A 14128-nucleotide genomic window follows, 5' to 3' on the forward strand; every position below is an offset into this window, starting at 1 on the left:
ACTGCTGCTGGCCCCGAGGGGCTGCAGAGCTCGGCCGAGTCAGCAGAAGGGAGCGTGTGCCCACACCTCCGGCCTGCCGAAATTCGGCACTGACATTTCGCGGGCAATATTAGGATGCTGGACTTTGTGCTGAAGCAATGGATGTGAAGGCATGCCTCTGCTGGCTGCGGGCTGGGGTAACCACCCACGGCAGAGGGGGACCTGTCGGGGCTCATCTGTCAGCACCCCAAGTGATGTCTCCTCTGAGCACGCACGCGGGCTGAGAGGCTTTCACTGCACGCAGCGCCCTTCCAGACAGAATAAATAGAGACTTTTTCTCACACTGTCATGAGATCGCACTCCTTCCCTGTGCCAGATATAGATGAGATGGAGGAGAAAAGACGCACGTGCGCATAGCCCCTATATCTCCATTGTGCCGAGTCCAGGTGGTGGACCATGGCTGTGTGCATCCGGTGTATTTTGTGTGCTGAGTTTTGTCTGTGGCTGTACAGGCTGCTCGCCTCTCCTGCTCCAGTCCATGCTGGCCAGTGCAGAAGGAACATTTTAATCCGTTGTAGGAAGCAGCAGTGAGCTTTTTGTCTGGGAGGCTGGCACAGGCTCCTGGATAAAACCCTGGATGTGTGTGAACTAACTAATCTTTTCCTGGCAGGACCTTCTTCTGCATCCCGGTCATGAAATTATGTGTGATGAGAAGTAAGTGGAGTGGGAAGCGCACAGCTTAGGTCTCTGCAGCAGTGTGCTGCAGGGACGCACACTACGTTCCCACGAGGATGTGTGAGGTGTTTGGCGGAGGCTCATCTGTTACTGTATGCATGGAGGGTGTGGGAATGGTAAGCGCGTGGACATGCAAAAGGCAGAGGAGGTGGCTCAGGTAGGAGGGAGGTGGAGAGGTTTTTGCTGGTAGTGCAAGAGCTGGGCTGTGCTGTTGTGTGTTATTGGTGAGCGCCAAGGAGGAGGTGCTGGAGGGATGGGAAGCTGCGTACCTTCTCTGAACTCATGCTGGTGGGGAGACCAAAAGAGTCTCCTGGGCATTTACCCTGGGAATTTCTGCTGCAGTGGTTCATGTAGCCACCCCCAGACTAGTCCTGGCAGGGCTGGTGTCCCTTGTCCTGATGCTTCCTTGGGGAGTGTGTATCCCCGTGCCCTGCCACTGCAGGCTGCGTGTCATACCTGTGTCCCAGCCAGACCCCGTGTGCAGGAGCAGCCCCCAGGCAGACAGACCCACCTTTGCTCCTCTTCTTCATCTGGGGAATTTGGGCAATCTGCATTTTTTGGTTTGTGGTTAGTAAATGCATGAATGAGTCCCACATGTTCTGGTACAGTGTTAACAGGATCAGTAGAAATACCTAGCATAGACAGCGACCAAAAATAGGTCCCTTGTCCTGCCAACGTCTTGCACATGTCCCTAACTTTCCTGCCCTGGACAGGAACTCCTGGCACCCTGCAGGGCAGGAGAGTTTTTCCATTCACTTCAGCGGGTGCGGGATTTCATTCTGCGTTATAGATGGAGAGATTTTAAAGGGACTGACCACTGCGTAGAGTCAAGCTCTTTGCAGGGTTGAAGTGCTTTATATTTTTAGCATTGACACGATGATCGTGAGGGAAAAGCGTATGTTTTTCCCCTGCCCGGACAGCATGGCCAGACGTGCTGCTCTGCCTATAGCTGCTCAGGGTCAAGTTGTTACAGGCCCTGGACCATTTCTTTCGGGTGCTGCACCTTCCTGCCACACAGCTTGGATGCCATAATTGGTGTTGTGAAGCTGACCCATGCTGGCCGAAACACGTTTTTGGAAGTGGGGTTTTATAAATAGACCGTGTGGACAAAGGGTGTCTGCTCCTGAGTGATTATGGGGCCAGGGATTGGAGCTTGGGGCAGGGGAGGGAGCCCAACAGCTCCTGGTGAACCGGCACAGCCCTCTTTGCAAAACAGCGACCACAGTGTTGGCGGAGCCTGTGGCAAGCCCTCAGCAAAGGGAAGGACAGAGAGGCCACGACCTGGGGTGTGGGCGCTCGGCTATTTTCTCCTTGTGAGACTGGCTCCCAGACTTTTGCTCATGCAAACCCTGACAGATCCTGTCTAAATGAGTAGTTGGAAATGATGGGCTCCCTCCCTGATTTGGGCTGGGGCTGAATTTCACCTACTGGGCTCAGACAGTAGGCTTTGCCTCTGAATGTAATTAAGAGCATCAGAACCTGGCGCTGTGGGATCTAGCCCAACCCTGGTAGTCAGGGTGATTGACATTGGATCCTTTGATTTCTCCAGAGGCGTCATAATATTTTAAACTTATTATTAATTACAAGTGTATTAATCTCTGAATAGTATTAACAATATTTCAAAATATTATCATTTTTATCCTATCCGACCCACTGGGGAAAAAAAAAATAATAGCTTTGGATGAACTGAACAACTTTATAGACAGTGTGCTTTATAACCAGATGGATTCTCCCTAGTTAGTTCCATTTCTATCTAATATTGGCGCAAGATTAAAGATACTGAATCAATGGCTGTAAAAGCTCACATTAAAAATTTGCAGTAAATGAGAAGAGGAAAATTTCATTAGAGGCATAAATTGTAGCAACTGGAATGCATGCAACTTATTTTTAGTATTCTACTGACAGTCACCCTTGAAAGTCTTTTTTTTTTTTTTTCAGATGTTTTCTTTTCTCAGATGGAAAAAAAAAAAAAGGAAGAAAATGACCTCTAATATTTTGAAATATAGAACTAATTACAGTAGGGAGTGATCCTGATCCCACTGAAGTCAACTGCAGCATTCTTTATGACATTGCAGGATAGTGCCTCTATTAAGAAATAATAAGGAAATGAGATACTTAAAAGAGAGGGGTTTAAAATGAACTGGCTCTGTTGGCCTCTTTTGTAAAAATACCTTAGAGCCACTTTTATCAAGTCAAAAGGTTCATTGAAAAGAGAAATTAAAAGATGCTGCTTGTGGAGCCTGGCAAAACATGAAGTTCGCAATAAATATCTCTCCAATCCAATTATAACATTCAAATCAAGGAGAAAAAAAATTATGAAATATAATGAAAGCTTTCTTTCTACTGGAAAAGTCTACTTGGAGGTGTCCAGACCTAAGGGAATTTCCAAGTCAGCATTATAGTGAGGAAAAAATGTAATGTAAATGAGAGTGAAATAATCAAATTTTTCTGGTGGAAATAAGTACAGTTGTTTGATGTAATTTTGACACACAGCATAATTTCAGCATCAACACTGAAGTTTAAAGGATCAGTGTGTCTTCATGAGATTTCTATATAGAAAAGCCATTCAACGGGAAAATCTAAATCAGACTTTGGTATGCACGTTGGGCCCCTCTACGATAGAAAGCCTTGTATTATATTAGTTGCAAATAGAAAAATAGAGATGACCCTTTTCCAGTAATTTCTAGGCACCCTTTCCACTTGAAAATCCAGCATGATTATGGTATATAAATCACAAGAAATGCGATGTGTGAATGTCTTCATGCTCACAAAATCAAACTTTGTTTTATGCCTCTAACACCAGATCAGCCATTTAAAGATGCACACCATTTTCGACAGTGAGTTACACTGGGCTCATGTCATCATGCTTATTGCAGATATAATTTTTAATATCATGGGGATATATTCCAAACAATTAAAACAATTACAGCAGGGCATGTCTTTGGCATTTTACTCAATCTTGTAGCCTATATGAAATATATTTGTAATTTTGGGTTCATTTCCAAATGGAGACAGATTCACACACCCTCACAGCCAAACTCAGTACAAGAACCAACAATTAAATGAAGCCTGAGATCCAGTCCAAAGGAGGCATATACTCAATTTAATTTTTAAATAGCTTAATTAATAGTTTCAGTTAAAGGAAAGAAGTGAAAATGGGTCAAACTATGTAAACATTGGTTAGAAAAACACACTGTCCAGCCAAAGCATTGTAGAAGTGCTTTTAAGAAGAATGGCCTTTAAATTTAATTTAAACATGGTTTTCTAACTTAGGTAAAAGCTCAGTTCAGACAAGGCCCAAGCTACTTCTTATGCCACAAAGAATTACCGAGGTATGCTGAGAGTTTATTTAGTCTTTGCTTGTTCCGAGGCTGTGTTTCACTCTGCAGTCATCATTTTCTCCTTGCTGTCAGCATGTTGTTACCTCTCGGCAGCTCAGAATTCACCGAGAGTCTCAATGTGTTTTGAAGCTGAGTTTAATCGCCAATGGGACCTGTACGAATACTACAAAACATTGTTCACAAATATTTACTGGAATTTTGAAATGAATTGGGGTAGACTGCTATTGCACTCTTAGTGTTTGCTTTCTGCAAACATTCAGGTTCAAGTTCTTATTGACATGGCTGTGATGGATGGGATCCCTTACATAAGTCTCAAGGCCAGGAGGGTGCTTTTGCGCTGAAGCAATTAGGGATTAGAAGCAATACCACGTGCCTTATCTGACCAGTCATCACTGACTAGCAGCCCTCAGATAATAGGAAGAAACACTTAGTGATTTGTTGGTTGTTCCTGAATTCTCAAGGGGCAAAATGTTAAAGCATAAAATAACATAAAATTTCTCTCTGTTCCAGAGAACATCTATGTACAGAGAAATGGACTTTACTCAAAAAAATATTTTTTGCAGAATTTTTCTTTGATTCTTAAATCTCAGCTTAAATGAAACAAGGATGTAATAATGAAAGTAGTGGAGAATGTTGTTTTTAAGAATTCTTTATTATACAGTAGCATTTACGTGACTCTATATATGTTTGTAGTTTGAAGTTTCTGCTTCAATGAGGACAGTGAGTTCTTTGAAGATTTGCTGATTTACAGTTAACTTCCAGCATCTTAACTTTTTAGTTGAAACAGCTGAAGGATTTCCATTTGTTTGGTGTTTTGTGTGATTTAATCTAATTTAGTTAATAAAAAGTGAAAGGTGGAAGAATGAAGAAAAAGTATAGGTGATAAATATCAAGACTGGCTCGGGTTTGGCATTACGGTGCATTGCTTTAGGAAGCTGTTCCTGACATCCCCTTCATCAGCACCTGTTACTGGTATGATGATCTTTGGGAGTTTAAGCCTAAATTTTGGCCACGTTGTATCACATGAAAATGTTCCCCAAATTCTCCTGTTGCACCTCAATGTGTGCAGAGCAAGTCATGCAGCATATGTTGGCAACATCTGAAGGTATCACTCCTCTATGCCAGCCTTCCGCTTGGGAGCATGAAGTTAGGTTTTGGGGAGCAAATCCACCGTCAGTGGCTTTTTAAGGAGTTCATGGTTGGCAACTGAGGCTGATAGTTGTTTTGGCCTTCCTGATCTGAACACCTTTGCTTCCACTGTAAAGGACAACATATTCTGTACAGTGGAACAAAACCCAGCTGGTTCCTCTCACCACCTGCAGAACACCTGCAGAAGTAGGGAAACTTATCAAAGATCTTCATAATGAACAATGTTTTTAGTGATAATGTTAAAACTACAAAACCGCAATGGGAGACAACATCCTTTTCATGGGAAACAAACAAACAAATACTTTAAGTTGAAGGACAGCCCAGATGAGCTGGCCTTCTCCAGCTTGTCCATAAAGTTAAATGTGTCAAAGGGTTCTCTGCTAGGCAAAGGAAAGATGTAGGAGAGGATTTTATAAATGGCAGTTGGGCAATTAATGTTAACCATCAATATCAGAATGGCTTAGATTGCATGATTAACTAGTAAGAGTTTTGAGCTGGCTGGTAATTTTAGATTAAATAGCCAGGCAGCCAGTGACTTGAATATTGATGAATATCCTGTGTTTTATTAATATGCATTCTCTATAAATTAGAGGCTTAGTACACAAAGAAGAAACCTAATGGTCTTGCTATTTTTCATTGCCACAGGTAGAGCTGAATAATTCATAGCAATTAATTTATTTCACTGATTTAGCCTTTTGGGGCGGGAGGGAATTTGAGCACAAGTAGTCTGCAGGTAATTTTTTTCACGTTTATTTATTATAAATATCTCACCAAACACATTTCAAGACTAATTCTTAGTTGCAGAGAATTTTTTGTACTCTTAAATTGGAGAAATTGGGAGGAACTTGGGCAGAACTGCAAGCAACCCACCGGTGATTACAAGAACCCAAATGTATTTTAAATTGGAAAAAAAAGCACAGCTAATTGCAAATACATCCCAGTTAGGGTCAGACTCATGTTGATCGTATTGATTGGTGCAATACCAGTTACACTGCATGTTTCTGCTCCCCATTTGATTGATTGTAATTCTTTAGGACCAAGCTTTTCTTACAAATATTTTTCTGTGTGCAGAATTTTGCATCTGTATTTAGTCCCTAATGCATACAAAATGGAAAAGGTGAAATGCTGACCCTTTTGAAACCAAGGGGAGTTTTACCATGGAAGACTTTGGAAGGTTGGGGATTCCACCTACTAATGGAAACATTCCTGAAAATATTTTTTTGTGCAAATAGAACAATATGTCCAACACAAATGACAATTTGTATTTGTGCAAAGCTTCAGAGTATCCAAATACAGATTTTTAAATTTTTTTTAGGTAGGGGTGAGATGGTGCAGCTTTAAGTACAAGTTAAATGTTGTAGCACAAAGATCATTTACCAGTCCTACAGCTCAGGGTGGCTGCAGTCCCATTTCAGTGTCACGCAGTCATATCCAGAGCAGGTAATATCCAGAAACATGTGAGGACGAGGAGGATGAGTACTGCCTCTCCCTTCTTCTGGTTCTTACAACACACTGCACAGTAGTGAGAGTTGCATAGCATGCAATAAATCATTGCCTCATTATGCTCCTTCTGTAGGTTTGTTTAGGGCACCTACTGTAGTACCAGCTTCAGAGGATTATTTGTTCTTCCCAGAAATTCCTCTCAGATATAGACTTCTGGTTTGATTTGCAGAGGAAAAAAAAAATCTCCATGTCTTATTTTTAAAATAATTTTTTAGTGTACACAACAATTTACATTACAGAACTCCCTAAGAAAATAATTCAAGCAATGTCTAGAGATTATTTTAATTTGTAGGTGGATGATTTTGTCAAGAGAAGGCAAGAGGTTAAAGAAGGTTTTCATGTTTTTGTGACTTGTCAACATGAAATATTAACAAATGAAACACAGGGTCTTCCTCCCCTCCTTTCTTCCTTCCTCCCTTCTTGCCTGCCTTCCTTTTTTCTTTCCTTCTCCCCTTCTTTCTTTCTTGTGTACACAGAAGCTGCTGATCCCTTACCATACCAGATTACGTTGAGTTGTTCTCAATTGTAAAAGAAGCCTAAGTACCTCATTAAAAAATATTGAGGTCCTCATTCACTTTTTCTCTATGTCTTTAGCCAGCCCTAGTCTACAGCTGGTGCAGAAGGCCACCAGTCTGATTGATAGAATAAGGATTTTTGACATTTGGTTTTGATTTAAGTAGACAAATCCTCTTAAGAAAAGGTGTTCATTAGTTGGCCTAATTTACTAACGAGGAGCAGTATTCAGTATTGCTGATTTTGATAAAACAGTATTTATTTAGCATTGCACCAGGCAAATGCTGGAATAACCTAGATTGTACCTGCAATTAATTTGAACGGCTAGAGCTGAGACTTTGGAGAGCAGGTGGGTACACTGCAACACGGCTGGGTTTTGCTGCAGTGTGACAATGTGATCTAGGATCCGATCCAGACTCCTTGGAAATCAATGGAAATTCTACCCTTGACTTTACTGGGCTCTGGATCCCGCTCCAGTTGTGCCAGAGTGGTAATGCAATGACTTCAACTAGGGGGAAGAATTTTCTGGCTTAACAGATTCAGCGTTTTGTGTTGATAGGTTTCTTTATACAAGGGGTCCTGACTTCAAGTCTGAATGGTTTTCACACATGCCTTGCTCTGATCCTCCCTCCTAGTCACAGTTCCTTGAAATGCAATACATTTCTGTTTTGTGACCACTAACAGACATCACAGCTAACCTGTGAAATTTCCTAGATGATTATGATGTGAAACTCAAAATCATTGTGAGCTTGCTCAAAATGTGACCCGCCTTCACACAAAAGCTGCCTGAGCTTTCTGAACCTTTCAGCAAAACTGGATGTGTTCAAAGCCATAATGAAACACAAAACTACGTAAGTTTTGTGTAATTTGGGGTTTCATTGTACATACTTCTGTATCATTGTATCTCAGAGTCCTGGACGTAATTCTTATTTGATCCTAAACTCTTATGAAGAACCTAGGAATAGAAGATGTGCTGAGGTCAGGACCAGAAAAGATTTTTTCCAACACCCACTGCAACCTGAGTCCCCCATAAACATGTAGGACTCAGCGAGAATTGTACCCAACTCTTTTTGATGGAAGTACAGTGGTGACCTTCTAGATTGATTAAAGATGTGACATTGATTGACTTTGAAGGGAGCCACATCCACCCTTCTTCTGCCAAAAAGGCAGTGGCTGCAATGTGAAGCCTCAAGAATGGGGCATTGCTCTTCCAAGTACATGGAAGACATCCAAGGGTAACGGGATAATGCAGATAATGGGATAGGGTTTCTCCCCTCCTCTCCCTCAAATACCATATAGCTAGATTTTAGGTATCCAGACTCAGGCCTTAGAAGACTTTTCCCTGATAGCTATTTAAAAGATGAAATAGCTAAGGACATGAGCTCTTTTTATAGGTTATGTAGGATGTTCAGTGGTTGAGAATGTCAAAAAGGACTGGTAATGGTGACTCTGCAGGGACCTTTAATGGCGATGGGGGCTGATGCTGTGAGGAGGGGCGTGAACAGCACAGTGGAAGGGACAGTGTGGTGGAGGAAAGAGCTTTATTCCTCTGGCAAACCCACCCCTGATGATTTTACACAGTCACTTTGAGGTGTCTAGTTTGAGAGATGTTAAAATGACCCAATTTTCCAAAGATACGCAGTATCTTAGCAATATCTGGTCTCTTTAAGGCACCTTGAGTTGGCACTGAGAAATATTGGCCTCCTAAATTACCACTTTTGAAAATCTAGGCCACTGAGCCTGATATGAACTATCAGAAACCAGAGACAAGGGAGCATTTATGTTGGGGAATGCATAGTGGCTTGAAAACTACAAATCAAAATAATTCACCCTTTTATGTGTAAATCTCCTTCTCTTTGATACACGAATTGAAAAGCTGTCTGGTTTCCTTGTAGTTTCCGTAAGCAAGCAGCGTGCGACTGTACCCTCTAGAATGCTATTTAAGTGTTATTTAAAGTGCAGACATGTTAAGGTCAAGCAAGCTCATCTGTATGCTAAAACTGAACCCACCAAACCTTACACCTAAAACAAGCAAGGAGGTCTCAAGTTCTGCAGTTCCCTCCTGACAACAGTACAGTGTAACAAATGGTGAAGCACCAAAAGATCAAAGTACTTTTTCAGGGATAACAATAAAATCAGAGACAGAAAGACACCAAGTCCTGGTGCAGGTGTCTGCTGTTCCAAGGCAGTCTTTCTCAGATATGACACCTCCAGCCCATTGCTAAGGGATGCGGACAGGAGCTGCAAACTGGCAGTAATAGCATCAGCAAATTTAGATTTCTGAGCTAGTAGAAAGACTGAAGAGTCACTGCAAGAAGCCCACATGGAAGGAATTGCTGTAACTCACTGAATTTACCATGAGCATACTGAAAAGAAACTTTTCAATGCAGACATAGAAAGAGAATGTGATGTGTTTTGCTCATATTCCAGAGTCACTTTCCTCTGTCTGAGCGCCTTAATCCAGATCCTGTCGAAGTCAATAGCTGTCTTGCCTTTCAGAAGGATTATGCCCCTAAATAGCTACTCTAGGAAGTGTACTTTGCTTGGTGATAACACAAAGCAGAGGGTGGATGATTAACACCAATTAGGATTATTTACGAGAACCTAGAAAACAATAGGTCCATAAATCATTGTCTTATCAATTGTAGTTCCTCCCGAGTAATTTAGTCATCATTGGGCAAACTGTGTTTCACTGTTCATTAAGTAGAGATCTGCCTGATGTTAGCTGAAGTTTGTGGAAATGTTGAAGGTACAATATGACCTAGTAAAATAGCAGTGTTACAAAAAACTTCTGGTGATTTTCAACAGTTTTTCCCCAGGTATATTTAGTGAATTTAAGGTGACTGACAGTAGCCTTGTTTCTCTTGGGTTACACTTCAGCTCTGTCTAAACTAGTGTCTCAGATTGGAGCCTGGGGTGGTTTTGCAGTAATCCCCTGCTTGTCTCCTTTTGTTGGGCACTAGTCCAGCTGCAGAGCAGCTTCGGTGCACAGATTCCTTCCAGAAGAGACCCAGTAGGGAGCTCTCTCCAAAAGCAAGCCAGGGCTTGGTGGTACATTCAGCTCTGATCCAAGGGGTCAGCCACACCACCAGAAAGTCCTTCAGGGTGTATGTAACCCTGCTTTGCAAGAGGAAGGCTGTCAAACTGCCCAGAGCTCCCCTGCCATCTTGAAGTGGTGCTTGTGCTACAGAGAGGGTCAAATGTTTTGTGTGACACCCTTTTTCCTGGTGACTGGCAGCTCTTGTGACTGCTGCTCCTCTTCCTTCCACCAAGACTTCTCCTGGTTCATTATCCCTTGTTTATTAACTGCCCCATCTTCTATAGCTGTTCCTCCTTGCTGCTGTCCTTTTTTCTTCTACTTTTATCACTTTTTGTGATCCCTTTTCCAATTTCCAACCTTAGTCTCCCAGAAGACCTGGAGTGGTGACATCTGGATGCAGAGGAGATCACACTGCTTATAAATCTGCACCATGAGGAGGCCAAAAGTTTCTTCAGCAGCAGGAGGTAAGCCAGGACTGCTGGTGGGTGTAAGGAATGGAGAGCAATGCCACATGCATTTGAGAAGATGAAAGCAGCATTCTTGAGGATGGAGACTTTGGGGCAGTATCATGGTCCTGTACAGAAAACTTGAAGAGATCTTCAGGTGGGAACACACCAGTCAGCCAGCTGCTTATTTGGTTTAGTCCATGGACCTCTGAGGTCTGCACACCAGAGACTGAAAACTCTTGACTTAACCTAAATTTCTTCTTTATGGACTTCTGATGTGATAGGAATGGCACAAAAAAAAAAATCAATATATCTGCTTTGCCAGAAGTTTTTCAACCTGCTAACTTTCCCAGGACTACTTCTGCTCAAATTACTGGAACTTAATTATATGAGGCTTAATTTCAGTTGCTTGGCCAGCTTTAAAAACATATATTCAAATTTGAACCACAAGGGCAGAATTTTGGGAGCCTCTTTGTCCTCTCACTTTGTGTTAGTTTAAATGAAGAAACTGTGCCTGTGAATCTCTGCTTTATTACACCTATTCCAAGCCAGTCTCACTTCTGGAGAGACTTCCCAGACTCTCAGTAGTTTAAGGGGGAGAACAAACTGCCCCTTATGTTATAGATTATGTTTCTGAAACTGTGCAAACAATGGATATTTGTCTCCTGCTTATTCATTTTCTTGTAAATAAAATGTATTGAAACTAGAAATGGAGTAACACTGACTTTACACCAGATAAGTATTTGTATTGACATTTGACATGGAAGTGTTGTATTATCTGTACATTTCTCGAGTAGACCTTGCAATGTTTAATTGCAACAAAAAAAAAGAAGGGGAGAGAGAACTAAAGGAGGGGTGTGGAGGAGAGAGAATGTGAAAGGACAGAGATGGGGAATGGTGGAGTTGGAGGATAGCACTGGCTAACAAAGCATTATCTGAGAATTCCTATGATTAGGATTTATTATCTTTCTGACCTCACCATTTCATTATAATCTGCTCCTTAGGTGATAAGTAATAAACGGCCTCCAAATTTTATTGCATTTGCTCACTTTCTTTACAAGATTTTGCATCAGTTTGTTCCCCTCCATAAGATCTTATTTCTGTGTCGTGGTTTAACCCCAGTTGGCAACTAAGCCCCACACAGCTGCTCGCTCACTCCCCTCTGGTGGGATGGGGGAGAAAATTGGAAAAGTAAAAGTGAGAAAAATCATGGGTTGAGATAAAGACAGTTTAATAGGGAAAGCCAAAGCAGAACAAGGAATTCATTCACCACTTCCCAAGGGCAGGCAGGTGCTCAGCCATCCCCAGGAAAGCAGGGCTCCATCATGTGTAATGGTGACTTGGGAAGACAAACGCCATCACTCTGAACGTCCCCCCCTTCCTCCTTCTTCCCCCAGCTGTATGTGCTGAGCAGGACACCCTGTGGGCTGGGACATCCCTTGGGTCAGCTGGGGTCGGCTGTCCCGGCTGTGTCCCCTCCCAACTTCTTGTGCACCCCCAGCCTCCTCGCTGGTGGGGCGGGGTGAGGAGCAGAAAAGGCCTCGACTCTGTGTAAGCGCTGCTCAGCAATAACAAAAACATCCCTGAATTATCAACGGTGTTTTCAGCACAAATCCAAACCAGTCCCATAGTAGCTACTACAAAAAAAATTAACTCTATCCCAGCCAAAACTAGCACATTCTGTTAAGGCATGAAGACTTTATGTTTCTGCCGGGGTTGATTTGTTCTTCTGGTGTATCAGTGTTGTTATTTAGCTAGCAAGTGTCCCACAGCAATTCATCGAGTAATACTTCCATCTGTCATGTTGGGATGATCAAGAATACATTGCAGCTGATGTGCAATCACTGATGTATATCTGGAGTTGGGCACCCATCTCCAACTCAGTGGATAAAAAACTGTCCGAAGAGACAACAAAAGAGGGCTTTTTTTAAACACCCCGACCCGCTAGTGGATTATCCTTAATGTGTTGGCAGCATGCCCCTTCCTTCTGCTGCAGGAATGCTAGCCTGGCTCTGCGGCCCTGTTTTTTTGTGTTACAGCATGCAGAAGTAGTAAAGTGCAAGACTGATTTTTAATAGTTCAAGGCAATTTTTTTCTTCTGCAGCCCAGATCAGCTTATTTACCTCCAAAGAGGTAAGCGTAGTGAGCAGCACCTCTCTTTGGGGAGTGATCTTGCCTCACCAGTGTGGCTGTGCAGGAGAGGGTTCCTTGTAGGACCTGGCTGTTGTTTCTTGGAGCTCAGTGACATATCTTCAAGGACTGAGGGTTCAGCTGCTTCTGCGTGAGAGAGGAGAGGAAATGACCTTCACCCAGCTGAGCAAGGAACAACAGGAAACCCTCACAGTCTGAAGCTCCTGCTGTTTCCCACTCCCTAGAATCCGGCACTCGGGGACCATTTTGATGAACTGTCAGGGGTTTTGTCAGGGTTTAGCTGCTACAAATATATTAGCAAAGTATGTTGATGATTCATGGCAAAATGGTGTATGCTGATTTAAGTGATGGACTAGTCATTCTGTAATGGATTTGAGAATTCCCGATCAGATTGTACTTAGTTTTATCAAGCAGGAAGCTGGCAGGCTGTGTTTTAATCAACTGATAGCATCACTTGGCAATTGGCATCCAGCTAGTGAACAGAGTATTTCTCAAAGACCAGCTCGCTAAGTTGCAAACAGCAACATCCACTCAGATCTTTCAGATTTACCTCCTATTTGTTCTGTTTAGCCTGTTTCTTTCCCAAATGAAACTTTCAGCTGGAAGTGCAGAAAGATGCAGCACATCAGATCCTCTGCTGCTTTTTCACCGATGTTGGAGGGGGACTGGATGAGGCAGAAGACATTTGCTCCATCGTCCAGGAATCTATGTTGAAACAACCTCCTGGATATAACATGAAATTCCAGAACCATGCAAATTCAGGGATTTGATGCTGGCGCACTCACATTGCATAAGTGCGCTAAGTCTATAACGTGGGGCCACACCAGGTGAGACATAGCCTTTTCCCCTTTGAGTTGGGCTATGACCCATTATCTACTTTATCACCAAAGATGTATCCTGTGTTCTGACCTGTGCCGATAGACATCGAGAATGGTTTCCTTTCCTGATAAAACTCATCAGCCTCTTCATTACTTCTGTGAAAGACCAGCTCCCATTGAGCATCTTCACAGAGCAAATCCTCAGGTGCCATAGCTACCTTAAATAATTTCCTACTCAGGATTTTTGTTCTATCACAGTTATTGAGCTGTGCAGCCATCTACACCCATGTAGCTGTACTCAAGCACAGATTCAAACCTGGGGAGCTCGTTTGTTGTGCCTAGCTCCTGTATAGTAGTTACTGTGCTTAGCAACCCACCTCCAATATAAATATATCTGCTACTCTGAAGAGCAGGCTTTGAAAAGCACCAGAAGGGATCACTCCCCCATAAGGA

General features: G+C 42.6%; 1 protein-coding gene across 3 annotated transcripts in view; it reads left to right on the forward strand.

The window, feature by feature from the left end:
- The window catches only part of MAF (MAF bZIP transcription factor), a 192777-nt gene that overhangs the window by 51959 nt on the left and 126690 nt on the right, over positions 1–14128 (forward strand). For 2 of the 3 annotated variants that reach the window (XM_074839175.1, XM_074839173.1), the window contains one exon: positions 10623–11416. The exons of the other annotated variant lie outside the window; for it this stretch is intronic. The gene's annotated coding sequence lies outside the window, so the exon portion shown is untranslated. Of the gene's footprint in view, positions 1–10622; positions 11417–14128 lie in introns of those variants that run through there. 3 annotated transcript variants of the gene reach the window in all.

This window comes from Strix aluco, chromosome 14, assembly GCF_031877795.1.
Source record: "Strix aluco isolate bStrAlu1 chromosome 14, bStrAlu1.hap1, whole genome shotgun sequence".
Lineage (NCBI taxonomy): Eukaryota > Metazoa > Chordata > Aves > Strigiformes > Strigidae > Strix > Strix aluco.